General features: G+C 49.2%; 19 non-coding genes across 19 annotated transcripts; 9 read left to right on the top strand and 10 right to left on the bottom strand.

The window, feature by feature from the left end:
* Positions 1 to 988: 988 nt before the first annotated feature.
* Positions 989 to 1060, bottom strand: Trnag-ccc. Its single transcript has one exon. It is a non-coding gene; the product is annotated as a tRNA-Gly (tRNA).
* Positions 1061 to 1742: 682 nt separating this feature from the next.
* Positions 1743 to 1826, top strand: Trnal-uaa. Its single transcript has one exon. It is a non-coding gene; the product is annotated as a tRNA-Leu (tRNA).
* Positions 1827 to 2952: 1126 nt separating this feature from the next.
* Trnag-ccc lies at positions 2953 to 3024 on the bottom strand. The gene has a single exon. It is a non-coding gene; the product is annotated as a tRNA-Gly (tRNA).
* Positions 3025 to 3706: 682 nt separating this feature from the next.
* Positions 3707 to 3790, top strand: Trnal-uaa. Its single transcript has one exon. It is a non-coding gene; the product is annotated as a tRNA-Leu (tRNA).
* A 1126-nt stretch (positions 3791 to 4916) lies between these two features.
* On the bottom strand, positions 4917 to 4988 carry Trnag-ccc. Its single transcript has one exon. It is a non-coding gene; the product is annotated as a tRNA-Gly (tRNA).
* Positions 4989 to 5671: 683 nt separating this feature from the next.
* On the top strand, positions 5672 to 5755 carry Trnal-uaa. Its single transcript has one exon. It is a non-coding gene; the product is annotated as a tRNA-Leu (tRNA).
* A 1126-nt stretch (positions 5756 to 6881) lies between these two features.
* On the bottom strand, positions 6882 to 6953 carry Trnag-ccc. Its single transcript has one exon. It is a non-coding gene; the product is annotated as a tRNA-Gly (tRNA).
* A 683-nt stretch (positions 6954 to 7636) lies between these two features.
* Positions 7637 to 7720, top strand: Trnal-uaa. The gene has a single exon. It is a non-coding gene; the product is annotated as a tRNA-Leu (tRNA).
* Positions 7721 to 8846: 1126 nt separating this feature from the next.
* Positions 8847 to 8918, bottom strand: Trnag-ccc. The gene has a single exon. It is a non-coding gene; the product is annotated as a tRNA-Gly (tRNA).
* Positions 8919 to 9601: 683 nt separating this feature from the next.
* Positions 9602 to 9685, top strand: Trnal-uaa. The gene has a single exon. It is a non-coding gene; the product is annotated as a tRNA-Leu (tRNA).
* Positions 9686 to 10811: 1126 nt separating this feature from the next.
* Trnag-ccc lies at positions 10812 to 10883 on the bottom strand. The gene has a single exon. It is a non-coding gene; the product is annotated as a tRNA-Gly (tRNA).
* Positions 10884 to 11565: 682 nt separating this feature from the next.
* Positions 11566 to 11649, top strand: Trnal-uaa. Its single transcript has one exon. It is a non-coding gene; the product is annotated as a tRNA-Leu (tRNA).
* A 1126-nt stretch (positions 11650 to 12775) lies between these two features.
* Positions 12776 to 12847, bottom strand: Trnag-ccc. The gene has a single exon. It is a non-coding gene; the product is annotated as a tRNA-Gly (tRNA).
* A 683-nt stretch (positions 12848 to 13530) lies between these two features.
* Positions 13531 to 13614, top strand: Trnal-uaa. The gene has a single exon. It is a non-coding gene; the product is annotated as a tRNA-Leu (tRNA).
* A 1126-nt stretch (positions 13615 to 14740) lies between these two features.
* Trnag-ccc lies at positions 14741 to 14812 on the bottom strand. Its single transcript has one exon. It is a non-coding gene; the product is annotated as a tRNA-Gly (tRNA).
* Positions 14813 to 15495: 683 nt separating this feature from the next.
* On the top strand, positions 15496 to 15579 carry Trnal-uaa. Its single transcript has one exon. It is a non-coding gene; the product is annotated as a tRNA-Leu (tRNA).
* A 1126-nt stretch (positions 15580 to 16705) lies between these two features.
* Trnag-ccc lies at positions 16706 to 16777 on the bottom strand. Its single transcript has one exon. It is a non-coding gene; the product is annotated as a tRNA-Gly (tRNA).
* Positions 16778 to 17460: 683 nt separating this feature from the next.
* Positions 17461 to 17544, top strand: Trnal-uaa. Its single transcript has one exon. It is a non-coding gene; the product is annotated as a tRNA-Leu (tRNA).
* Positions 17545 to 18670: 1126 nt separating this feature from the next.
* Trnag-ccc lies at positions 18671 to 18742 on the bottom strand. Its single transcript has one exon. It is a non-coding gene; the product is annotated as a tRNA-Gly (tRNA).
* Positions 18743 to 24934: the final 6192 nt, after the last annotated feature.

Raw genomic sequence — 24934 nt, 5'->3', positions numbered from 1 at the left:
CCTGAAAGAATGGAAAGCTGTTAGGAGACATGGCTTTCAGCCACGAGGCCCGGAATCGATTCCCGGTAGCCGAACATTCTTTTGTTTGCTGAGTCTTGGTTATTCTCACGGCATTTACGATATCTTTGGGTTGTGGTTTTTGGGGTCCAAGCATCAGGCGAGCAAACGTGAACGAAAGCAGATATGTGCGTAAATGAGTGTCAGGGCAGTAATAAAGGTGGATGAGACGGTGGATCGGGTATTGGACTGCAGACGTGCCACATTGCGTAGCTCGATAGCTGAGTAAGTTAGAGCGTCGTGCTGTGAACACAAAGGCCACGTATTCGACCGCACCAAGTGCCATTTCATTTTTCTCCCCTAAAAGACAATGCTTCCTCCAGCGACACACTGCCAGGTAAATAACAAGCGATCTTCACAAGAAGTAAGGTGTCTACACGTTGCGCGATACTGTCGCCAACGGCCACACCGCGCGTAGTGCAGCGGTTCTCGTCTGTTCACCGGCGTTAGGAATCGTTGGCCGTGGTTAGTACATGGATGCGTGCTCGGCTGGGAACTCGACGTGCTGTTGCCTTCTTTCATTTTGCATTTCTCCTTCGGCTTCGTTGTTGCTTAGCAATAATTATGCGGTCCCGCACGCTGACGCCACTCTTGCCTCTCGGTACACTAAGGGGCGAATCTGTGGCCACAATAAAATGAAAGGTTCTGTCGTGTGTTTGTCGTTTTTTGGTCTCTCCCAGTCGTTTGTCGCGCCTGCCCTCTACATATATGCCCATTTCCAAGCGTCAGCTTTCGCGTCAGCCGAGCAAAGTCGAGACAAGTCGACACATGGAGACACACGATGCTGAGAAACGAAAGCCGCAGACTAGCGCCCTGGCAGCACGGACTGAGACGAGGGGCGAAGGAAAACTATTCGTACCGCGACAGTTCACAGTTTCGAAGATCGCGTTTCGTTACGTGGAATACCCGTAGAAGAAAAAAGTACCTTTTGTGCGGTGGCCGGGAATCGAACCCGGATCAACTGCTTGGGAAGCAACCATGCTGACCGTTACACCACCACCGCGTTGTGCTGCGTCCCACCCACGCCTTGATGTGTCGGCTACCCTCCTGCCATCAGAGGCCGAAGGCGACGGCGCTGTAGGCGCTCAACGCCAGGGCGGAGGTGAGCACATCTGAACACAGTGCGTAGGTGCTGCTAGGGCGATGTAGCGTAGCTAGAAGCAGAACTGACAGCCGTTGAAAAACTGCCCTTTAATTTACAGCAGGGCGATAAAACAAATATCTAATGTGACGTACTTACTGATGATCCAGAGACGATTCAGCATGTGTGTGCCAATCCAGAAGTAGAAAGCGCCTAAGTATCACAATATTAAGTTGGTTAGTTTGATGCTCGCCTGGAGCCTATCATTAGCTTCCCCTGAGGGCGAAATGCACAGCGTAGCCGTTGCTAGGGAACGGCCTCTTCTGTCGTTTTTTGTTTTCTCTGCGTCAGTGTGAATATTGATAACTACAGTTCTGCTCGTTCCACTCAAGACAGATGGCGACGGAAAACAATGGTGTAAGGCACCATGTTTAAGCTGTGGTTCCCGAAAGTGAGGGTGGGGTGCAACCTCACATCTGACAACTCGTTTTAAATACTCTAAAACCAACGTATTTCCTTCACACAAGAAAAAAACACGCTAATTTCGCAGTCAGGCTCTGGAGGTATACCGAGAAACGACGGTGGATAGATTTGGCGCCCACGCGTCGGATTGGCCGAGCGGTCTAAGGCGCCAGATTTAAGCTCTGGTTCCCGAAGGGGAGCGTGGGTTCGAACCCCATATCTGACAATGCATTTTAAATATTCCAAAACTACCAATTTCGTACATGCGGGAAAACAAGTAAATTACGCGGGAACAGGTTCCACAGATACTACGAGAAACGGCAGTGACTATGGTGCTTGCCTTGCAAGTCTGATTGTCTGGCGGCCTGAAAGAATGGAAAGCTGTTAGGAGACATGGCTTTCAGCCACGAGGCCCGGAATCGATTCCCGGTAGCCGAACATTCTTTTGTTTGCTGAGTCTTGGTTATTCTCACGGCATTTACGATATCTTTGGGTTGTGGTTTTTGGGGTCCAAGCATCAGGCGAGCAAACGTGAACGAAAGCAGATATGTGCGTAAATGAGTGTCAGGGCAGTAATAAAGGTGGATGAGACGGTGGATCGGGTATTGGACTGCAGACGTGCCACATTGCGTAGCTCGATAGCTGAGTAAGTTAGAGCGTCGTGCTGTGAACACAAAGGCCACGTATTCGACCGCACCAAGTGCCATTTCATTTTTCTCCCCTAAAAGACAATGCTTCCTCCAGCGACACACTGCCAGGTAAATAACAAGCGATCTTCACAAGAAGTAAGGTGTCTACACGTTGCGCGATACTGTCGCCAACGGCCACACCGCGCGTAGTGCAGCGGTTCTCGTCTGTTCACCGGCGTTAGGAATCGTTGGCCGTGGTTAGTACATGGATGCGTGCTCGGCTGGGAACTCGACGTGCTGTTGCCTTCTTTCATTTTGCATTTTTCCTTCGGCTTCGTTGTTGCTTAGCAATAATTATGCGGTCCCGCACGCTGACGCCACTCTTGCCTCTCGGTACACTAAGGGGCGAATCTGTGGCCACAATAAAATGAAAGGTTCTGTCGTGTGTTTGTCGTTTTTTGGTCTCTCCCAGTCGTTTGTCGCGCCTGCCCTCTACATATATGCCCATTTCCAAGCGTCAGCTTTCGCGTCAGCCGAGCAAAGTCGAGACAAGTCGACACATGGAGACACACGATGCTGAGAAACGAAAGCCGCAGACTAGCGCCCTGGCAGCACGGACTGAGACGAGGGGCGAAGGAAAACTATTCGTACCGCGACAGTTCACAGTTTCGAAGATCGCGTTTCGTTACGTGGAATACCCGTAGAAGAAAAAAGTACCTTTTGTGCGGTGGCCGGGAATCGAACCCGGATCAACTGCTTGGGAAGCAACCATGCTGACCGTTACACCACCACCGCGTTGTGCTGCGTCCCACCCACGCCTTGATGTGTCGGCTACCCTCCTGCCATCAGAGGCCGAAGGCGACGGCGCTGTAGGCGCTCAACGCCAGGGCGGAGGTGAGCACATCTGAACACAGTGCGTAGGTGCTGCTAGGGCGATGTAGCGTAGCTAGAAGCAGAACTGACAGCCGTTGAAAAACTGCCCTTTAATTTACAGCAGGGCGATAAAACAAATATCTAATGTGACGTACTTACTGATGATCCAGAGACGATTCAGCATGTGTGTGCCAATCCAGAAGTAGAAAGCGCCTAAGTATCACAATATTAAGTTGGTTAGTTTGATGCTCGCCTGGAGCCTATCATTAGCTTCCCCTGAGGGCGAAATGCACAGCGTAGCCGTTGCTAGGGAACGGCCTCTTCTGTCGTTTTTTGTTTTCTCTGCGTCAGTGTGAATATTGATAACTACAGTTCTGCTCGTTCCACTCAAGACAGATGGCGACGGAAAACAATGGTGTAAGGCACCATGTTTAAGCTGTGGTTCCCGAAAGTGAGGGTGGGGTGCAACCTCACATCTGACAACTCGTTTTAAATACTCTAAAACCAACGTATTTCCTTCACACAAGAAAAAAACACGCTAATTTCGCAGTCAGGCTCTGGAGGTATACCGAGAAACGACGGTGGATAGATTTGGCGCCCACGCGTCGGATTGGCCGAGCGGTCTAAGGCGCCAGATTTAAGCTCTGGTTCCCGAAGGGGAGCGTGGGTTCGAACCCCATATCTGACAATGCATTTTAAATATTCCAAAACTACCAATTTCGTACATGCGGGAAAACAAGTAAATTACGCGGGAACAGGTTCCACAGATACTACGAGAAACGGCAGTGACTATGGTGCTTGCCTTGCAAGTCTGATTGTCTGGCGGCCTGAAAGAATGGAAAGCTGTTAGGAGACATGGCTTTCAGCCACGAGGCCCGGAATCGATTCCCGGTAGCCGAACATTCTTTTGTTTGCTGAGTCTTGGTTATTCTCACGGCATTTACGATATCTTTGGGTTGTGGTTTTTGGGGTCCAAGCATCAGGCGAGCAAACGTGAACGAAAGCAGATATGTGCGTAAATGAGTGTCAGGGCAGTAATAAAGGTGGATGAGACGGTGGATCGGGTATTGGACTGCAGACGTGCCACATTGCGTAGCTCGATAGCTGAGTAAGTTAGAGCGTCGTGCTGTGAACACAAAGGCCACGTATTCGACCGCACCAAGTGCCATTTCATTTTTCTCCCCTAAAAGACAATGCTTCCTCCAGCGACACACTGCCAGGTAAATAACAAGCGATCTTCACAAGAAGTAAGGTGTCTACACGTTGCGCGATACTGTCGCCAACGGCCACACCGCGCGTAGTGCAGCGGTTCTCGTCTGTTCACCGGCGTTAGGAATCGTTGGCCGTGGTTAGTACATGGATGCGTGCTCGGCTGGGAACTCGACGTGCTGTTGCCTTCTTTCATTTTGCATTTTTCCTTCGGCTTCGTTGTTGCTTAGCAATAATTATGCGGTCCCGCACGCTGACGCCACTCTTGCCTCTCGGTACACTAAGGGGCGAATCTGTGGCCACAATAAAATGAAAGGTTCTGTCGTGTGTTTGTCGTTTTTTGGTCTCTCCCAGTCGTTTGTCGCGCCTGCCCTCTACATATATGCCCATTTCCAAGCGTCAGCTTTCGCGTCAGCCGAGCAAAGTCGAGACAAGTCGACACATGGAGACACACGATGCTGAGAAACGAAAGCCGCAGACTAGCGCCCTGGCAGCACGGACTGAGACGAGGGGCGAAGGAAAACTATTCGTACCGCGACAGTTCACAGTTTCGAAGATCGCGTTTCGTTACGTGGAATACCCGTAGAAGAAAAAAGTACCTTTTGTGCGGTGGCCGGGAATCGAACCCGGATCAACTGCTTGGGAAGCAACCATGCTGACCGTTACACCACCACCGCGTTGTGCTGCGTCCCACCCACGCCTTGATGTGTCGGCTACCCTCCTGCCATCAGAGGCCGAAGGCGACGGCGCTGTAGGCGCTCAACGCCAGGGCGGAGGTGAGCACATCTGAACGCAGTGCGTAGGTGCTGCTAGGGCGATGTAGCGTAGCTAGAAGCAGAACTGACAGCCGTTGAAAAACTGCCCTTTAATTTACAGCAGGGCGATAAAACAAATATCTAATGTGACGTACTTACTGATGATCCAGAGACGATTCAGCATGTGTGTGCCAATCCAGAAGTAGAAAGCGCCTAAGTATCACAATATTAAGTTGGTTAGTTTGATGCTCGCCTGGAGCCTATCATTAGCTTCCCCTGAGGGCGAAATGCACAGCGTAGCCGTTGCTAGGGAACGGCCTCTTCTGTCGTTTTTTGTTTTCTCTGCGTCAGTGTGAATATTGATAACTACAGTTCTGCTCGTTCCACTCAAGACAGATGGCGACGGAAAACAATGGTGTAAGGCACCATGTTTAAGCTGTGGTTCCCGAAAGTGAGGGTGGGGTGCAACCTCACATCTGACAACTCGTTTTAAATACTCTAAAACCAACGTATTTCCTTCACACAAGAAAAAAACACGCTAATTTCGCAGTCAGGCTCTGGAGATATACCGAGAAACGACGGTGGAAGAGATTTGGCGCCCACGCGTCAGATTGGCCGAGCGGTCTAAGGCGCCAGATTTAAGCTCTGGTTCCCGAAGGGGAGCGTGGGTTCGAACCCCACATCTGACAATGCATTTTAAATATTCCAAAACTACCAATTTCGTACATGCGGGAAAACAAGTAAATTACGCGGGAACAGGTTCCACAGATACTACGAGAAACGGCAGTGACTATGGTGCTTGCCTTGCAAGTCTGATTGTCTGGCGGCCTGAAAGAATGGAAAGCTGTTAGGAGACATGGCTTTCAGCCACGAGGCCCGGAATCGATTCCCGGTAGCCGAACATTCTTTTGTTTGCTGAGTCTTGGTTACTCTCACGGCATTTACGATATCTTTGGGTTGTGGTTTTTGAGGTCCAAGCATCAGGCGAGCAAACGTGAACGAAAGCAGATATGTGCGTAAATGAGTGTCAGGGCAGTAATAAAGGTGGATGAGACGGTGGATCGGGTATTGGACTGCAGACGTGCCACATTGCGTAGCTCGATAGCTGAGTAAGTTAGAGCGTCGTGCTGTGAACACAAAGGCCACGTATTCGACCGCACCAAGTGCCATTTCATTTTTCTCCCCTAAAAGACAATGCTTCCTCCAGCGACACACTGCCAGGTAAATAACAAGCGATCTTCACAAGAAGTAAGGTGTCTACACGTTGCGCGATACTGTCGCCAACGGCCACACCGCGCGTAGTGCAGCGGTTCTCGTCTGTTCACCGGCGTTAGGAATCGTTGGCCGTGGTTAGTACATGGATGCGTGCTCGGCTGGGAACTCGACGTGCTGTTGCCTTCTTTCATTTTGCATTTTTCCTTCGGCTTCGTTGTTGCTTAGCAATAATTATGCGGTCCCGCACGCTGACGCCACTCTTGCCTCTCGGTACACTAAGGGGCGAATCTGTGGCCACAATAAAATGAAAGGTTCTGTCGTGTGTTTGTCGTTTTTTGGTCTCTCCCAGTCGTTTGTCGCGCCTGCCCTCTACATATATGCCCATTTCCAAGCGTCAGCTTTCGCGTCAGCCGAGCAAAGTCGAGACAAGTCGACACATGGAGACACACGATGCTGAGAAACGAAAGCCGCAGACTAGCGCCCTGGCAGCACGGACTGAGACGAGGGGCGAAGGAAAACTATTCGTACCGCGACAGTTCACAGTTTCGAAGATCGCGTTTCGTTACGTGGAATACCCGTAGAAGAAAAAAGTACCTTTCGTGCGGTGGCCGGGAATCGAACCCGGATCAACTGCTTGGGAAGCAACCATGCTGACCGTTACACCACCACCGCGTTGTGCTGCGTCCCACCCACGCCTTGATGTGTCGGCTACCCTCCTGCCATCAGAGGCCGAAGGCGACGGCGCTGTAGGCGCTCAACGCCAGGGCGGAGGTGAGCACATCTGAACGCAGTGCGTAGGTGCTGCTAGGGCGATGTAGCGTAGCTAGAAGCAGAACTGACAGCCGTTGAAAAACTGCCCTTTAATTTACAGCAGGGCGATAAAACAAATATCTAATGTGACGTACTTACTGATGATCCAGAGACGATTCAGCATGTGTGTGCCAATCCAGAAGTAGAAAGCGCCTAAGTATCACAATATTAAGTTGGTTAGTTTGATGCTCGCCTGGAGCCTATCATTAGCTTCCCCTGAGGGCGAAATGCACAGCGTAGCCGTTGCTAGGGAACGGCCTCTTCTGTCGTTTTTTGTTTTCTCTGCGTCAGTGTGAATATTGATAACTACAGTTCTGCTCGTTCCACTCAAGACAGATGGCGACGGAAAACAATGGTGTAAGGCACCATGTTTAAGCTGTGGTTCCCGAAAGTGAGGGTGGGGTGCAACCTCACATCTGACAACTCGTTTTAAATACTCTAAAACCAACGTATTTCCTTCACACAAGAAAAAAACACGCTAATTTCGCAGTCAGGCTCTGGAGATATACCGAGAAACGACGGTGGAAGAGATTTGGCGCCCACGCGTCGGATTGGCCGAGCGGTCTAAGGCGCCAGATTTAAGCTCTGGTTCCCGAAGGGGAGCGTGGGTTCGAACCCCACATCTGACAATGCATTTTAAATATTCCAAAACTACCAATTTCGTACATGCGGGAAAACAAGTAAATTACGCGGGAACAGGTTCCACAGATACTACGAGAAACGGCAGTGACTATGGTGCTTGCCTTGCAAGTCTGATTGTCTGGCGGCCTGAAAGAATGGAAAGCTGTTAGGAGACATGGCTTTCAGCCACGAGGCCCGGAATCGATTCCCGGTAGCCGAACATTCTTTTGTTTGCTGAGTCTTGGTTATTCTCACGGCATTTACGATATCTTTGGGTTGTGGTTTTTGGGGTCCAAGCATCAGGCGAGCAAACGTGAACGAAAGCAGATATGTGCGTAAATGAGTGTCAGGGCAGTAATAAAGGTGGATGAGACGGTGGATCGGGTATTGGACTGCAGACGTGCCACATTGCGTAGCTCGATAGCTGAGTAAGTTAGAGCGTCGTGCTGTGAACACAAAGGCCACGTATTCGACCGCACCAAGTGCCATTTCATTTTTCTCCCCTAAAAGACAATGCTTCCTCCAGCGACACACTGCCAGGTAAATAACAAGCGATCTTCACAAGAAGTAAGGTGTCTACACGTTGCGCGATACTGTCGCCAACGGCCACACCGCGCGTAGTGCAGCGGTTCTCGTCTGTTCACCGGCGTTAGGAATCGTTGGCCGTGGTTAGTACATGGATGCGTGCTCGGCTGGGAACTCGACGTGCTGTTGCCTTCTTTCATTTTGCATTTTTCCTTCGGCTTCGTTGTTGCTTAGCAATAATTATGCGGTCCCGCACGCTGACGCCACTCTTGCCTCTCGGTACACTAAGGGGCGAATCTGTGGCCACAATAAAATGAAAGGTTCTGTCGTGTGTTTGTCGTTTTTTGGTCTCTCCCAGTCGTTTGTCGCGCCTGCCCTCTACATATATGCCCATTTCCAAGCGTCAGCTTTCGCGTCAGCCGAGCAAAGTCGAGACAAGTCGACACATGGAGACACACGATGCTGAGAAACGAAAGCCGCAGACTAGCGCCCTGGCAGCACGGACTGAGACGAGGGGCGAAGGAAAACTATTCGTACCGCGACAGTTCACAGTTTCGAAGATCGCGTTTCGTTACGTGGAATACCCGTAGAAGAAAAAAGTACCTTTTGTGCGGTGGCCGGGAATCGAACCCGGATCAACTGCTTGGGAAGCAACCATGCTGACCGTTACACCACCACCGCGTTGTGCTGCGTCCCACCCACGCCTTGATGTGTCGGCTACCCTCCTGCCATCAGAGGCCGAAGGCGACGGCGCTGTAGGCGCTCAACGCCAGGGCGGAGGTGAGCACATCTGAACGCAGTGCGTAGGTGCTGCTAGGGCGATGTAGCGTAGCTAGAAGCAGAACTGACAGCCGTTGAAAAACTGCCCTTTAATTTACAGCAGGGCGATAAAACAAATATCTAATGTGACGTACTTACTGATGATCCAGAGACGATTCAGCATGTGTGTGCCAATCCAGAAGTAGAAAGCGCCTAAGTATCACAATATTAAGTTGGTTAGTTTGATGCTCGCCTGGAGCCTATCATTAGCTTCCCCTGAGGGCGAAATGCACAGCGTAGCCGTTGCTAGGGAACGGCCTCTTCTGTCGTTTTTTGTTTTCTCTGCGTCAGTGTGAATATTGATAACTACAGTTCTGCTCGTTCCACTCAAGACAGATGGCGACGGAAAACAATGGTGTAAGGCACCATGTTTAAGCTGTGGTTCCCGAAAGTGAGGGTGGGGTGCAACCTCACATCTGACAACTCGTTTTAAATACTCTAAAACCAACGTATTTCCTTCACACAAGAAAAAAACACGCTAATTTCGCAGTCAGGCTCTGGAGATATACCGAGAAACGACGGTGGAAGAGATTTGGCGCCCACGCGTCGGATTGGCCGAGCGGTCTAAGGCGCCAGATTTAAGCTCTGGTTCCCGAAGGGGAGCGTGGGTTCGAACCCCACATCTGACAATGCATTTTAAATATTCCAAAACTACCAATTTCGTACATGCGGGAAAACAAGTAAATTACGCGGGAACAGGTTCCACAGATACTACGAGAAACGGCAGTGACTATGGTGCTTGCCTTGCAAGTCTGATTGTCTGGCGGCCTGAAAGAATGGAAAGCTGTTAGGAGACATGGCTTTCAGCCACGAGGCCCGGAATCGATTCCCGGTAGCCGAACATTCTTTTGTTTGCTGAGTCTTGGTTATTCTCACGGCATTTACGATATCTTTGGGTTGTGGTTTTTGGGGTCCAAGCATCAGGCGAGCAAACGTGAACGAAAGCAGATATGTGCGTAAATGAGTGTCAGGGCAGTAATAAAGGTGGATGAGACGGTGGATCGGGTATTGGACTGCAGACGTGCCACATTGCGTAGCTCGATAGCTGAGTAAGTTAGAGCGTCGTGCTGTGAACACAAAGGCCACGTATTCGACCGCACCAAGTGCCATTTCATTTTTCTCCCCTAAAAGACAATGCTTCCTCCAGCGACACACTGCCAGGTAAATAACAAGCGATCTTCACAAGAAGTAAGGTGTCTACACGTTGCGCGATACTGTCGCCAACGGCCACACCGCGCGTAGTGCAGCGGTTCTCGTCTGTTCACCGGCGTTAGGAATCGTTGGCCGTGGTTAGTACATGGATGCGTGCTCGGCTGGGAACTCGACGTGCTGTTGCCTTCTTTCATTTTGCATTTCTCCTTCGGCTTCGTTGTTGCTTAGCAATAATTATGCGGTCCCGCACGCTGACGCCACTCTTGCCTCTCGGTACACTAAGGGGCGAATCTGTGGCCACAATAAAATGAAAGGTTCTGTCGTGTGTTTGTCGTTTTTTGGTCTCTCCCAGTCGTTTGTCGCGCCTGCCCTCTACATATATGCCCATTTCCAAGCGTCAGCTTTCGCGTCAGCCGAGCAAAGTCGAGACAAGTCGACACATGGAGACACACGATGCTGAGAAACGAAAGCCGCAGACTAGCGCCCTGGCAGCACGGACTGAGACGAGGGGCGAAGGAAAACTATTCGTACCGCGACAGTTCACAGTTTCGAAGATCGCGTTTCGTTACGTGGAATACCCGTAGAAGAAAAAAGTACCTTTTGTGCGGTGGCCGGGAATCGAACCCGGATCAACTGCTTGGGAAGCAACCATGCTGACCGTTACACCACCACCGCGTTGTGCTGCGTCCCACCCACGCCTTGATGTGTCGGCTACCCTCCTGCCATCAGAGGCCGAAGGCGACGGCGCTGTAGGCGCTCAACGCCAGGGCGGAGGTGAGCACATCTGAACACAGTGCGTAGGTGCTGCTAGGGCGATGTAGCGTAGCTAGAAGCAGAACTGACAGCCGTTGAAAAACTGCCCTTTAATTTACAGCAGGGCGATAAAACAAATATCTAATGTGACGTACTTACTGATGATCCAGAGACGATTCAGCATGTGTGTGCCAATCCAGAAGTAGAAAGCGCCTAAGTATCACAATATTAAGTTGGTTAGTTTGATGCTCGCCTGGAGCCTATCATTAGCTTCCCCTGAGGGCGAAATGCACAGCGTAGCCGTTGCTAGGGAACGGCCTCTTCTGTCGTTTTTTGTTTTCTCTGCGTCAGTGTGAATATTGATAACTACAGTTCTGCTCGTTCCACTCAAGACAGATGGCGACGGAAAACAATGGTGTAAGGCACCATGTTTAAGCTGTGGTTCCCGAAAGTGAGGGTGGGGTGCAACCTCACATCTGACAACTCGTTTTAAATACTCTAAAACCAACGTATTTCCTTCACACAAGAAAAAAACACGCTAATTTCGCAGTCAGGCTCTGGAGGTATACCGAGAAACGACGGTGGATAGATTTGGCGCCCACGCGTCGGATTGGCCGAGCGGTCTAAGGCGCCAGATTTAAGCTCTGGTTCCCGAAGGGGAGCGTGGGTTCGAACCCCATATCTGACAATGCATTTTAAATATTCCAAAACTACCAATTTCGTACATGCGGGAAAACAAGTAAATTACGCGGGAACAGGTTCCACAGATACTACGAGAAACGGCAGTGACTATGGTGCTTGCCTTGCAAGTCTGATTGTCTGGCGGCCTGAAAGAATGGAAAGCTGTTAGGAGACATGGCTTTCAGCCACGAGGCCCGGAATCGATTCCCGGTAGCCGAACATTCTTTTGTTTGCTGAGTCTTGGTTATTCTCACGGCATTTACGATATCTTTGGGTTGTGGTTTTTGGGGTCCAAGCATCAGGCGAGCAAACGTGAACGAAAGCAGATATGTGCGTAAATGAGTGTCAGGGCAGTAATAAAGGTGGATGAGACGGTGGATCGGGTATTGGACTGCAGACGTGCCACATTGCGTAGCTCGATAGCTGAGTAAGTTAGAGCGTCGTGCTGTGAACACAAAGGCCACGTATTCGACCGCACCAAGTGCCATTTCATTTTTCTCCCCTAAAAGACAATGCTTCCTCCAGCGACACACTGCCAGGTAAATAACAAGCGATCTTCACAAGAAGTAAGGTGTCTACACGTTGCGCGATACTGTCGCCAACGGCCACACCGCGCGTAGTGCAGCGGTTCTCGTCTGTTCACCGGCGTTAGGAATCGTTGGCCGTGGTTAGTACATGGATGCGTGCTCGGCTGGGAACTCGACGTGCTGTTGCCTTCTTTCATTTTGCATTTTTCCTTCGGCTTCGTTGTTGCTTAGCAATAATTATGCGGTCCCGCACGCTGACGCCACTCTTGCCTCTCGGTACACTAAGGGGCGAATCTGTGGCCACAATAAAATGAAAGGTTCTGTCGTGTGTTTGTCGTTTTTTGGTCTCTCCCAGTCGTTTGTCGCGCCTGCCCTCTACATATATGCCCATTTCCAAGCGTCAGCTTTCGCGTCAGCCGAGCAAAGTCGAGACAAGTCGACACATGGAGACACACGATGCTGAGAAACGAAAGCCGCAGACTAGCGCCCTGGCAGCACGGACTGAGACGAGGGGCGAAGGAAAACTATTCGTACCGCGACAGTTCACAGTTTCGAAGATCGCGTTTCGTTACGTGGAATACCCGTAGAAGAAAAAAGTACCTTTTGTGCGGTGGCCGGGAATCGAACCCGGATCAACTGCTTGGGAAGCAACCATGCTGACCGTTACACCACCACCGCGTTGTGCTGCGTCCCACCCACGCCTTGATGTGTCGGCTACCCTCCTGCCATCAGAGGCCGAAGGCGACGGCGCTGTAGGCGCTCAACGCCAGGGCGGAGGTGAGCACATCTGAACGCAGTGCGTAGGTGCTGCTAGGGCGATGTAGCGTAGCTAGAAGCAGAACTGACAGCCGTTGAAAAACTGCCCTTTAATTTACAGCAGGGCGATAAAACAAATATCTAATGTGACGTACTTACTGATGATCCAGAGACGATTCAGCATGTGTGTGCCAATCCAGAAGTAGAAAGCGCCTAAGTATCACAATATTAAGTTGGTTAGTTTGATGCTCGCCTGGAGCCTATCATTAGCTTCCCCTGAGGGCGAAATGCACAGCGTAGCCGTTGCTAGGGAACGGCCTCTTCTGTCGTTTTTTGTTTTCTCTGCGTCAGTGTGAATATTGATAACTACAGTTCTGCTCGTTCCACTCAAGACAGATGGCGACGGAAAACAATGGTGTAAGGCACCATGTTTAAGCTGTGGTTCCCGAAAGTGAGGGTGGGGTGCAACCTCACATCTGACAACTCGTTTTAAATACTCTAAAACCAACGTATTTCCTTCACACAAGAAAAAAACACGCTAATTTCGCAGTCAGGCTCTGGAGATATACCGAGAAACGACGGTGGAAGAGATTTGGCGCCCACGCGTCAGATTGGCCGAGCGGTCTAAGGCGCCAGATTTAAGCTCTGGTTCCCGAAGGGGAGCGTGGGTTCGAACCCCACATCTGACAATGCATTTTAAATATTCCAAAACTACCAATTTCGTACATGCGGGAAAACAAGTAAATTACGCGGGAACAGGTTCCACAGATACTACGAGAAACGGCAGTGACTATGGTGCTTGCCTTGCAAGTCTGATTGTCTGGCGGCCTGAAAGAATGGAAAGCTGTTAGGAGACATGGCTTTCAGCCACGAGGCCCGGAATCGATTCCCGGTAGCCGAACATTCTTTTGTTTGCTGAGTCTTGGTTACTCTCACGGCATTTACGATATCTTTGGGTTGTGGTTTTTGAGGTCCAAGCATCAGGCGAGCAAACGTGAACGAAAGCAGATATGTGCGTAAATGAGTGTCAGGGCAGTAATAAAGGTGGATGAGACGGTGGATCGGGTATTGGACTGCAGACGTGCCACATTGCGTAGCTCGATAGCTGAGTAAGTTAGAGCGTCGTGCTGTGAACACAAAGGCCACGTATTCGACCGCACCAAGTGCCATTTCATTTTTCTCCCCTAAAAGACAATGCTTCCTCCAGCGACACACTGCCAGGTAAATAACAAGCGATCTTCACAAGAAGTAAGGTGTCTACACGTTGCGCGATACTGTCGCCAACGGCCACACCGCGCGTAGTGCAGCGGTTCTCGTCTGTTCACCGGCGTTAGGAATCGTTGGCCGTGGTTAGTACATGGATGCGTGCTCGGCTGGGAACTCGACGTGCTGTTGCCTTCTTTCATTTTGCATTTTTCCTTCGGCTTCGTTGTTGCTTAGCAATAATTATGCGGTCCCGCACGCTGACGCCACTCTTGCCTCTCGGTACACTAAGGGGCGAATCTGTGGCCACAATAAAATGAAAGGTTCTGTCGTGTGTTTGTCGTTTTTTGGTCTCTCCCAGTCGTTTGTCGCGCCTGCCCTCTACATATATGCCCATTTCCAAGCGTCAGCTTTCGCGTCAGCCGAGCAAAGTCGAGACAAGTCGACACATGGAGACACACGATGCTGAGAAACGAAAGCCGCAGACTAGCGCCCTGGCAGCACGGACTGAGACGAGGGGCGAAGGAAAACTATTCGTACCGCGACAGTTCACAGTTTCGAAGATCGCGTTTCGTTACGTGGAATACCCGTAGAAGAAAAAAGTACCTTTCGTGCGGTGGCCGGGAATCGAACCCGGATCAACTGCTTGGGAAGCAACCATGCTGACCGTTACACCACCACCGCGTTGTGCTGCGTCCCACCCACGCCTTGATGTGTCGGCTACCCTCCTGCCATCAGAGGCCGAAGGCGACGGCGCTGTAGGCGCTCAACGCCAGGGCGGAGGTGAGCACATCTGAACGCAGTGCGTAGGTGCTGCTAGGGCGATGTAGCGTAGCTAGAAGCAGAACTGACAGCCGTTGAAAAACTGCCCTTTAATTTACAGCAGGGCGATAAAACAAATATCTAATGTGACGTACTTACTGATGATCCAGAGACGATTCAGCATGTGTGTGCCAATCCAGAAGTAGAAAGCGCCTAAGTATCACAATATTAAGTTGGTTAGTTTGATGCTCGCCTGGAGCCTATCATTAGCTTCCCCTGAGGGCGAAATGCACAGCGTAGCCGTTGCTAGGGAACGGCCTCTTCTGTCGTTTTTTGTTTTCTCTGCGTCAGTGTGAATATTGATAACTACAGTTCTGCTCGTTCCACTCAAGACAGATGGCGACGGAAAACAATGGTGTAAGGCACCATGTTTAAGCTGTGGTTCCCGAAAGTGAGGGTGGGGTGCAACCTCACATCTGACAACTCGTTTTAAATACTCTAAAACCAACGTATTTCCTTCACACAAGAAAAAAACACGCTAATTTCGCAGTCAGGCTCTGGAGATATACCGAGAAACGACGGTGGAAGAGATTTGGCGCCCACGCGTCAGATTGGCCGAGCGGTCTAAGGTGCCAGATTTAAGCTCTGGTTCCCGAAGGGGAGCGTGGGTTCGAACCCCACATCTGACAATGCATTTTAAATATTCCAAAACTACCAATTTCGTACATGCGGGAAAACAAGTAAATTACGCGGGAACAGGTTCCACAGATACTACGAGAAACGGCAGTGACTATGGTGCTTGCCTTGCAAGTCTGATTGTCTGGCGGCCTGAAAGAATGGAAAGCTGTTAGGAGACATGGCTTTCAGCCACGAGGCCCGGAATCGATTCCCGGTAGCCGAACATTCTTTTGTTTGCTGAGTCTTGGTTATTCTCACGGCATTTACGATATCTTTGGGTTGTGGTTTTTGGGGTCCAAGCATCAGGCGAGCAAACGTGAACGAAAGCAGATATGTGCGTAAATGAGTGTCAGGGCAGTAATAAAGGTGGATGAGACGGTGGATCGGGTATTGGACTGCAGACGTGCCACATTGCGTAGCTCGATAGCTGAGTAAGTTAGAGCGTCGTGCTGTGAACACAAAGGCCACGTATTCGACCGCACCAAGTGCCATTTCATTTTTCTCCCCTAAAAGACAATGCTTCCTCCAGCGACACACTGCCAGGTAAATAACAAGCGATCTTCACAAGAAGTAAGGTGTCTACACGTTGCGCGATACTGTCGCCAACGGCCACACCGCGCGTAGTGCAGCGGTTCTCGTCTGTTCACCGGCGTTAGGAATCGTTGGCCGTGGTTAGTACATGGATGCGTGCTCGGCTGGGAACTCGACGTGCTGTTGCCTTCTTTCATTTTGCATTTTTCCTTCGGCTTCGTTGTTGCTTAGCAATAATTATGCGGTCCCGCACGCTGACGCCACTCTTGCCTCTCGGTACACTAAGGGGCGAATCTGTGGCCACAATAAAATGAAAGGTTCTGTCGTGTGTTTGTCGTTTTTTGGTCTCTCCCAGTCGTTTGTCGCGCCTGCCCTCTACATATATGCCCATTTCCAAGCGTCAGCTTTCGCGTCAGCCGAGCAAAGTCGAGACAAGTCGACACATGGAGACACACGATGCTGAGAAACGAAAGCCGCAGACTAGCGCCTTGGCAGCACGGACTGAGACGAGGGGCGAAGGAAAACTATTCGTACCGCGACAGTTCACAGTTTCGAAGATCGCGTTTCGTTACGTGGAATACCCGTAGAAGAAAAAAGTACCTTTTGTGCGGTGGCCGGGAATCGAACCCGGATCAACTGCTTGGGAAGCAACCATGCTGACCGTTACACCACCACCGCGTTGTGCTGCGTCCCACCCACGCCTTGATGTGTCGGCTACCCTCCTGCCATCAGAGGCCGAAGGCGACGGCGCTGTAGGCGCTCAACGCCAGGGCGGAGGTGAGCACATCTGAACGCAGTGCGTAGGTGCTGCTAGGGCGATGTAGCGTAGCTAGAAGCAGAACTGACAGCCGTTGAAAAACTGCCCTTTAATTTACAGCAGGGCGATAAAACAAATATCTAATGTGACGTACTTACTGATGATCCAGAGACGATTCAGCATGTGTGTGCCAATCCAGAAGTAGAAAGCGCCTAAGTATCACAATATTAAGTTGGTTAGTTTGATGCTCGCCTGGAGCCTATCATTAGCTTCCCCTGAGGGCGAAATGCACAGCGTAGCCGTTGCTAGGGAACGGCCTCTTCTGTCGTTTTTTGTTTTCTCTGCGTCAGTGTGAATATTGATAACTACAGTTCTGCTCGTTCCACTCAAGACAGATGGCGACGGAAAACAATGGTGTAAGGCACCATGTTTAAGCTGTGGTTCCCGAAAGTGAGGGTGGGGTGCAACCTCACATCTGACAACTCGTTTTAAATACTCTAAAACCAACGTATTTCCTTCACACAAGAAAAAAACACGCTAATTTCGCAGTCAGGCTCTGGAGATATACCGAGAAACGACGGTGAAAGAGATTTGGCGCCCACGCGTCAGATTGGCCGAGCGGTCTAAGGCGCCAGATTTAAGCTCTGGTTCCCGAAGGGGAGCGTGGGTTCGAACCCCACATCTGACAATGCATTTTAAATATTCCAAAACTACCAATTTCGTACATGCGGGAAAACAAGTAAATTACGCGGGAACAGGTTCCACAGATACTACGAGAAACGGCAGTGACTATGGTGCTTGCCTTGCAAGTCTGATTGTCTGGCGGCCTGAAAGAATGGAAAGCTGTTAGGAGACATGGCTTTCAGCCACGAGGCCCGGAATCGATTCCCGGTAGCCGAACATTCTTTTGTTTGCTGAGTCTTGGTTATTCTCACGGCATTTACGATATCTTTGGGTTGTGGTTTTTGGGGTCCAAGCATCAGGTGAGCAAACGTGAACGAAAGCAGATATGTGCGTAAATGAGTGTCAGGGCAGTAATAAAGGTGGATGAGACGGTGGATCGGGTATTGGACTGCAGACGTGCCACATTGTGTAGCTCGATAGCTGAGTAAGTTAGAGCGTCGTGCTGTGAACACAAAGGCCACGTATTCGACCGCACCAAGTGCCATTTCATTTTTCTCCCCTAAAAGACAATGCTTCCTCCAGCGACACACTGCCAGGTAAATAACAAGCGATCTTCACAAGAAGTAAGGTGTCTACACGTTGCGCGATACTGTCGCCAACGGCCACACCGCGCGTAGTGCAGCGGTTCTCGTCTGTTCACCGGCGTTAGGAATCGTTGGCCGTGGTTAGTACATGGATGCGTGCTCGGCTGGGAACTCGACGTGCTGTTGCCTTCTTTCATTTTGCATTTTTCCTTCGGCTTCGTTGTTGCTTAGCAATAATTATGCGGTCCCGCACGCTGACGCCACTCTTGCCTCTCGGTACACTAAGGGGCGAATCTGTGGCCACAATAAAATGAAAGGTTCTGTCGTGTGTTTGTCGTTTTTTGGTCTCTCCCAGTCGTTTGTCGCGCCTGCCCTCTACATATATGCCCATTTCCAAGCGTCAGCTTTCGCGTCAGCCGAGCAAAGTCGAGACAAGTCGACACATGGAGACACACGATGCTGAGAAACGAAAGCCGCAGACTAGCGCCCTGGCAGCACGGACTGAGACGAGGGGCGAAGGAAAACTATTCGTACCGCGACAGTTCACAGTTTCGAAGATCGCGTTTCGTTACGTGGAATACCCGTAGAAGAAAAAAGTACCTTTTGTGCGGTGGCCGGGAATCGAACCCGGATCAACTGCTTGGGAAGCAACCATGCTGACCGTTACACCACCACCGCGTTGTGCTGCGTCCCACCCACGCCTTGATGTGTCGGCTACCCTCCTGCCATCAGAGGCCGAAGGCGACGGCGCTGTAGGCGCTCAACGCCAGGGCGGAGGTGAGCACATCTGAACGCAGTGCGTAGGTGCTGCTAGGGCGATGTAGCGTAGCTAGAAGCAGAACTGACAGCCGTTGAAAAACTGCCCTTTAATTTACAGCAGGGCGATAAAACAAATATCTAATGTGACGTACTTACTGATGATCCAGAGACGATTCAGCATGTGTGTGCCAATCCAGAAGTAGAAAGCGCCTAAGTATCACAATATTAAGTTGGTTAGTTTGATGCTCGCCTGGAGCCTATCATTAGCTTCCCCTGAGGGCGAAATGCACAGCGTAGCCGTTGCTAGGGAACGGCCTCTTCTGTCGTTTTTTGTTTTCTCTGCGTCAGTGTGAATATTGATAACTACAGTTCTGCTCGTTCCACTCAAGACAGATGGCGACGGAAAACAATGGTGTAAGGCACCATGTTTAAGCTGTGGTTCCCGAAAGTGAGGGTGGGGTGCAACCTCACATCTGACAACTCGTTTTAAATACTCTAAAACCAACGTATTTCCTTCACACAAGAAAAAAACACGCTAATTTCGCAGTCAGGCTCTGGAGATATACCGAGAAACGACGGTGGAAGAGATTTGGCGCCCACGCGTCAGATTGGCCGAGCGAGCAGTTCCGCTTGCGACGCCGTGCAGGTCGCACGTGTTGTGCCTTCGCTCCGCAATAGCGTGTGCAAGCCGTGACTACTTTCTTTGTTTACGTTGTTTGCTAGATTTGCTGTATTGTGCTTGCGTCAGTTCACTTTTAGTGTTTTGTGACGTTTTGTGTTAGCGGTCTCGACCGTTTAATAAGTGGATATGTCGTCCAGGTTGTTCCCAAGGAAATGTACTCTGTGTTTCGAATTTGACAAGTCTACACGTCATGTTCAACCGAGTTCCATGGAAGTTCACGATTTCATAGTGGATGTAATTGGTATTACGTCTGACCAGGTTCATACTGCCTATTACGACACAGATCTCTACTGTTTCTTCGTCAAGTTGTTAAACCCTGTGTTACTGGAGAGGATTCTGTTGAAACATGGTAGCCGAGCTGAGTTCCGTCATCGTGACGCCTCGGTGAGTACTGTTCTCATATCCAATGCTGATGTAGAATACAAAAATGTCCGTGTGCACAACCTGCCGCCGGAAGTTGAAAACTGTTATTTACGTGAGATTTTGACGAAGTATGGGGAGGTCAAGCAAATCCGTAACGAACGTTGGTCTAGTCAACATCGGTTACAGTGTTTTAGTGGCGTCCGGTCAGTCGAAATGCACGTCAAGCAAGATATCCCCTCCCATCTTATTGTTTGTGGGTATAAAGTTCATGTCACGTACAGTGGGCAACCAGGCACATGCTTTATTTGTAATGAAACTGGCCACTTGCGTACGAACTGCCCTAAACGTGTATTTGTTCTCAAAAATACTTTGGAACAGCGTAAAAAGTTGACATTGGCCGATCTTGTTAGGGAGGCACCAATCACGGACATCGAACGCCCTCGTGATAGTGAAATATTGCCCCCGGAGCCTGGTTTGCCTGTTGCCGACTTTCCACCCTTTCCTTCAAAACCGGTTACAGATACGCCTTCCTCCAAATCTGACGTGCAGCTGCTGAGCCACAAACGGCGAAGAACGTGTGATGATGATAGTCCGGACGAGGCTCTCCAGGAATTAGAACTCGACGTCCCACAAGAGATGCCGGTTACGGTTACTGACTCAAGTTTTTCTGAACCGTCGCACGCAGCTGTCGACGCTGCGGCTATTGACGTCATTCCGAGTGACGTACAGGCAGCTTTGGCACCACAACAGCCGAGCACGCCGCCTGAAGTCGCGACGTCACCACAGGCCGACTCCCAACAAGCGCGTGCTTCCGATAAGCATAACGAGGAAGGCAGTACTTGTGTACAAACTGAAGGACGTCAAAGTCCGTCTACCAACAAACACGAAGTTCGTGCTAGTGACAACAAACAAACTTGTCCACCTTCTGAGTCAGTTCTTTCTGCAGATCAGATGGCTGAGGCGTCACATCACGTTATGGATTGCGAAGTCACTCAGGACCCTCCCACACCTCCGTCTGCCGATGTGTTCCCTAGCAGAGCACGTAGTAGGACCAAAGTTCAACCGAACGTCAACGCAGTACGGAAGAAAAACAAACCCAACGACACACAAGTGACTGTTCGTGATCCTCCCGACAATGCAGCCCATTCCGAAGTTTCTCTGACATTGTAATTCGACCAGTGTTGTTTAGTGACCCTTTACGTACCTCACTGTAATAATGGCACAAGCGTACAAATTCGTCTCCCTGAACATAAATAAGATTCGATCTGATCTCAAAATTGCGGCCCTACAGCAGTTTCTATACGAATCTGACGCTGATATTGTGTTGTTGCAGGAAGTTACTGTTTTCAATCTCTTCATCTCTGGTTTTAAAACCATATCAAACGTTGCTCCTGAGGAAAGTACAGGTACCGCACTTTTATTACGGGAAGGTATTCCAGTTGGGGAGATCGAGTTTTTAGATTCCGGTCGAGGAGTGAGCTGTAAAATTTTTGATGTAACCCTTGTTAATTTATATGCCCCATCAGGCAACAGCAACAAATTCGAACGGTCACGTTTTTATAAGGAGGATGTTACATATCTGTTGAGGAGCAGTCCTCAAAACCTGATCATAGGAGGTGACTTCAACTGTGTTCTACGTAAAAGCGATCAGTCCCCTAATTTTAATTACTGTAAAGAACTGCACGAGCTCGTTAAGAATATTAAGCTGAAAGATGCTTGGGAACTGAAGTATCCTACTTTAGTTAAATTCACTTTTTTCACCGTTACTTCATGCAGCCGTCTGGATAGGATTTATCTATCGGACTGTATCAGTGACAGACTCCTAGCGGTTGACGTAATCCCGGCTAGTTTTACCGACCATTGCGCTTTTACGGCAACGGTTCACTTAAATCGACAGCCTACCAAATTATTTCGTTCCCCGTGGATGTTAAACATATCGCATCTGGCGGACGCTGAGTTATTTGACGTTATCAGGCATGTGTGGGAAACTTGTTTGCGTTCCATCACTTTTTATCCGACTAAAGCGATGTGGTGGACCACTGTTGCCAAACCAAAGCTTCGAAAAAGTCTCATTTATTATAGTGCTCAGAAAGCACGCGCCTTCAAGAGGACCTTTGAGTTTTACTACACTGTGCTGCGACAACTGTATGATTCATCCACTGCGACCAACACTAACTTTCCGTCAATTCAACGTGTCAAGGCTAAACTTGTCAGCTTGAAGCGTCAACAATTGGAAGGTCTGAAAGTTAAATCCAAACCTAAATCTGTTTTAGCCGACGAAATGACATCTATGTACCATTTATTCAAGCATTTATCACGTCGCCGCCGGGCTTTCATTGATGTTTTGGAAAGAGATAATGGGGAATTACTCTCTACTCAAGCGGCCATTATTAGTGAAATTCACCAACATTTCCAACGACTGTATTCCAGTGAAATTGTCAATGAACCTGCTGTCAGTGCAGTGGTCAATGTTTTTGATAGGGCGATTAATCCTGCTGACAATGTCGACTTTTTATCGGATTTCACTCCCGAGGAAGTTTTAGCCTTGATCTCTGACTCGCCTTCCTTTAAATCGCCTGGTCCTGATGGTTTGCCCAAGGAATTTTATATCAAATTCTGGAATGTCCTTGGTGGTACTTTTACTGAAATTGTTAATGAAGTCATGAGTGGTGGTCCTCTTCCTGCCGAGTTCAAGGTGGGTAGAATTGTTTTAGTCCCGAAGAGAACTGGTCACAAGCGAGTTGATAATCTCCGTCCAATCACATTGTTGAACTTTGATTATAAAACGATTGCCCGAGCGATTAATAGCAGACTGACCCCCATCCTTGGGAAAGTTATTCATTCACACCAGTCTTGCCTTCCAGGGAGATCCATTATGACTCCGGTTGCGGAGTACAGAGACGTTATTTCAGTAGCGGCCGTAACCAACATCAAATGTGCTTTCCTTTTTCTTGACTTTTGCAAAGCTTTTGACCGCGTTAGTCATCACTATTTAGAACGCATCCTGCAACGAATTGGACTCGAAGAACGAGCTGTGGCAGTCATTCGGAATATGATAACCGGCATTACTGCTAGGATCACAGTTAACGGTCAGCTGACACAAGCTGTTAGCATACGACGCGGTGTACCGCAAGGCAGTCCGTTGTCGATGTCGCTCTTTGTTTTGTCGCTCGAGCCATTTCTGAAGAGATTGTGTCTCACATTAAGTGGCCTTTCTGTCTTAGGGAGCAATCTTACTGTGAGGGCTTACGCCGATGATGTTGCTGTTATCCTACGTCATGAGTCTGAAGTGGCCCAATTGCGGGCTGAGATTGATACTTACAGCACTGCGTCTGGAGCGAAACTCAGTGAGGGTAAATGTAAGGTTCTAAGCTTACGGGGCTTCGAATCTCTTGCTATACCGTGGGCACAGATCGTCGAACAACATGTTGCTCTGGGAATCATCATCGATAGGTGTCCTTTACGTATGGCAGCTAAAAACTGGAAACTTACTGCCAATCGAATACAGGGAGCTATAGTGGAAAACACCTGGCGATCGACAAATATCCTCCAGAAGATCAGGATTTTGAATACATACATACTCTGTAAAGCTTATTATGTCGCTCAGGTGTTCCCTCTTCCCAAAATGCAAGCCCATAAGATCATGCGTTTGTCCAGTAGGTTTGTGTGGCTCGGTCATATTTTTAAGTTAACCTATACCACACTGTCTAAGTCAGTGCAAGCTGGGGGCCTGCAACTCAATGATATCCGTCGAAAGGCGACAGCACTCTATATAAAACGAACAACTGTGATAATTACCACGATGCCCCATACTATCACATCGAAGCTGTTTCGCATTGTTCGCCCTAAATGTATGAAACCGCCAATTGACATCGGGAAACTAAACTTTCAATTGCAACATGTCGGTGTTTATTACCTCGAAATGAGTTACTTAGGTGACAGTGTTTCCACAAGTCCTTGTCTCACGACAGTGTTCTTAATTGCTCAGTGGCAGAAGTACGAAGCTCCAAATACAATTGAAATGCACTACCCAAGAATCGTCTGGACGGCAGTGTGGACCAATATTACTCTCAAAATTCATTCTTCCGATGTGCTTTCCGCCTGGTATAAAGTTGTCCACAATCTTATTCCAACCAACGAAAAACTCAACCGCATTGGCTTAAGTGCTACTGACAACTGCCTCAAATGTGGATTAGTAGACACTCTGAGGCACAGGTTTACTTGCTGTGGACATCAGTTCAACTGGCATTGGGTGCGGAAACGATTGGCGCTGCTCACACGTAGCACTGAAAGTCTTTATACAACTGATATCCTCCTGTGGCCTGATACACGGTTTTACCCCAAAACGAAAAACAATACTGTTATGTGGATGCTGGGACATTTTGTCAATTACGTCATAACGCAACACGGAGAAGACAATATTACTGCCTTTACTGCTTATATGGCAACGGCATATTGGCGAAGAAACCAGTTCCCACACATTAAGAGGGATTTTGGCAATATGTTAACAATCCTGTTTGAGAAACAGGGAATTGGGTGATTCTAAAGTAAATCCGCGATTCCTGTCACCATTTCCATGGTGAAGTTCCCAGGTACAAGACAACAGTGAATAATATTTCGTTATCATTTCGCCTATGGCGCTTGCAGAACCTGAAGTTTTCTTTTCTTTCTTATTCCTCATTTTTTGTTTTTTGAGGGAAGAGACATCTCTTTTTTTTTTTTTCCTCTCTTCTTGGTTTTGCGAAAGTTTTCTAATTTTCGTTGGCACTTATATTCCAAAAAGAAGAAGCAATGAGCTCCTTGTAATCACGAAGAAATTGAATTCCTTTTGTGTACTGTTGTACGATGCCAGTGAATCTGGTGACTTTGATTTCATTTGATTATAGCTGAAGAAGCTCGCCAAGGAAGGCATTCATGGAGAGCGCAAGGAGGGCTGTAAGGGGAGAAGGGAGGCCCAAAAAAAAAAAAAAAAAAAAAAAAAAAAAAAAAGCGGTCTAAGGCGCCAGATTTAAGCTCTGGTTCCCGAAGGGGAGCGTGGGTTCGAACCCCACATCTGACAATGCATT

This window comes from Schistocerca piceifrons, chromosome 2, assembly GCF_021461385.2.
Source record: "Schistocerca piceifrons isolate TAMUIC-IGC-003096 chromosome 2, iqSchPice1.1, whole genome shotgun sequence".
Classification (NCBI taxonomy): Eukaryota; Metazoa; Arthropoda; class Insecta; order Orthoptera; family Acrididae; genus Schistocerca; species Schistocerca piceifrons.
This window is presented reverse-complemented; position numbering and strand designations above follow the sequence as displayed.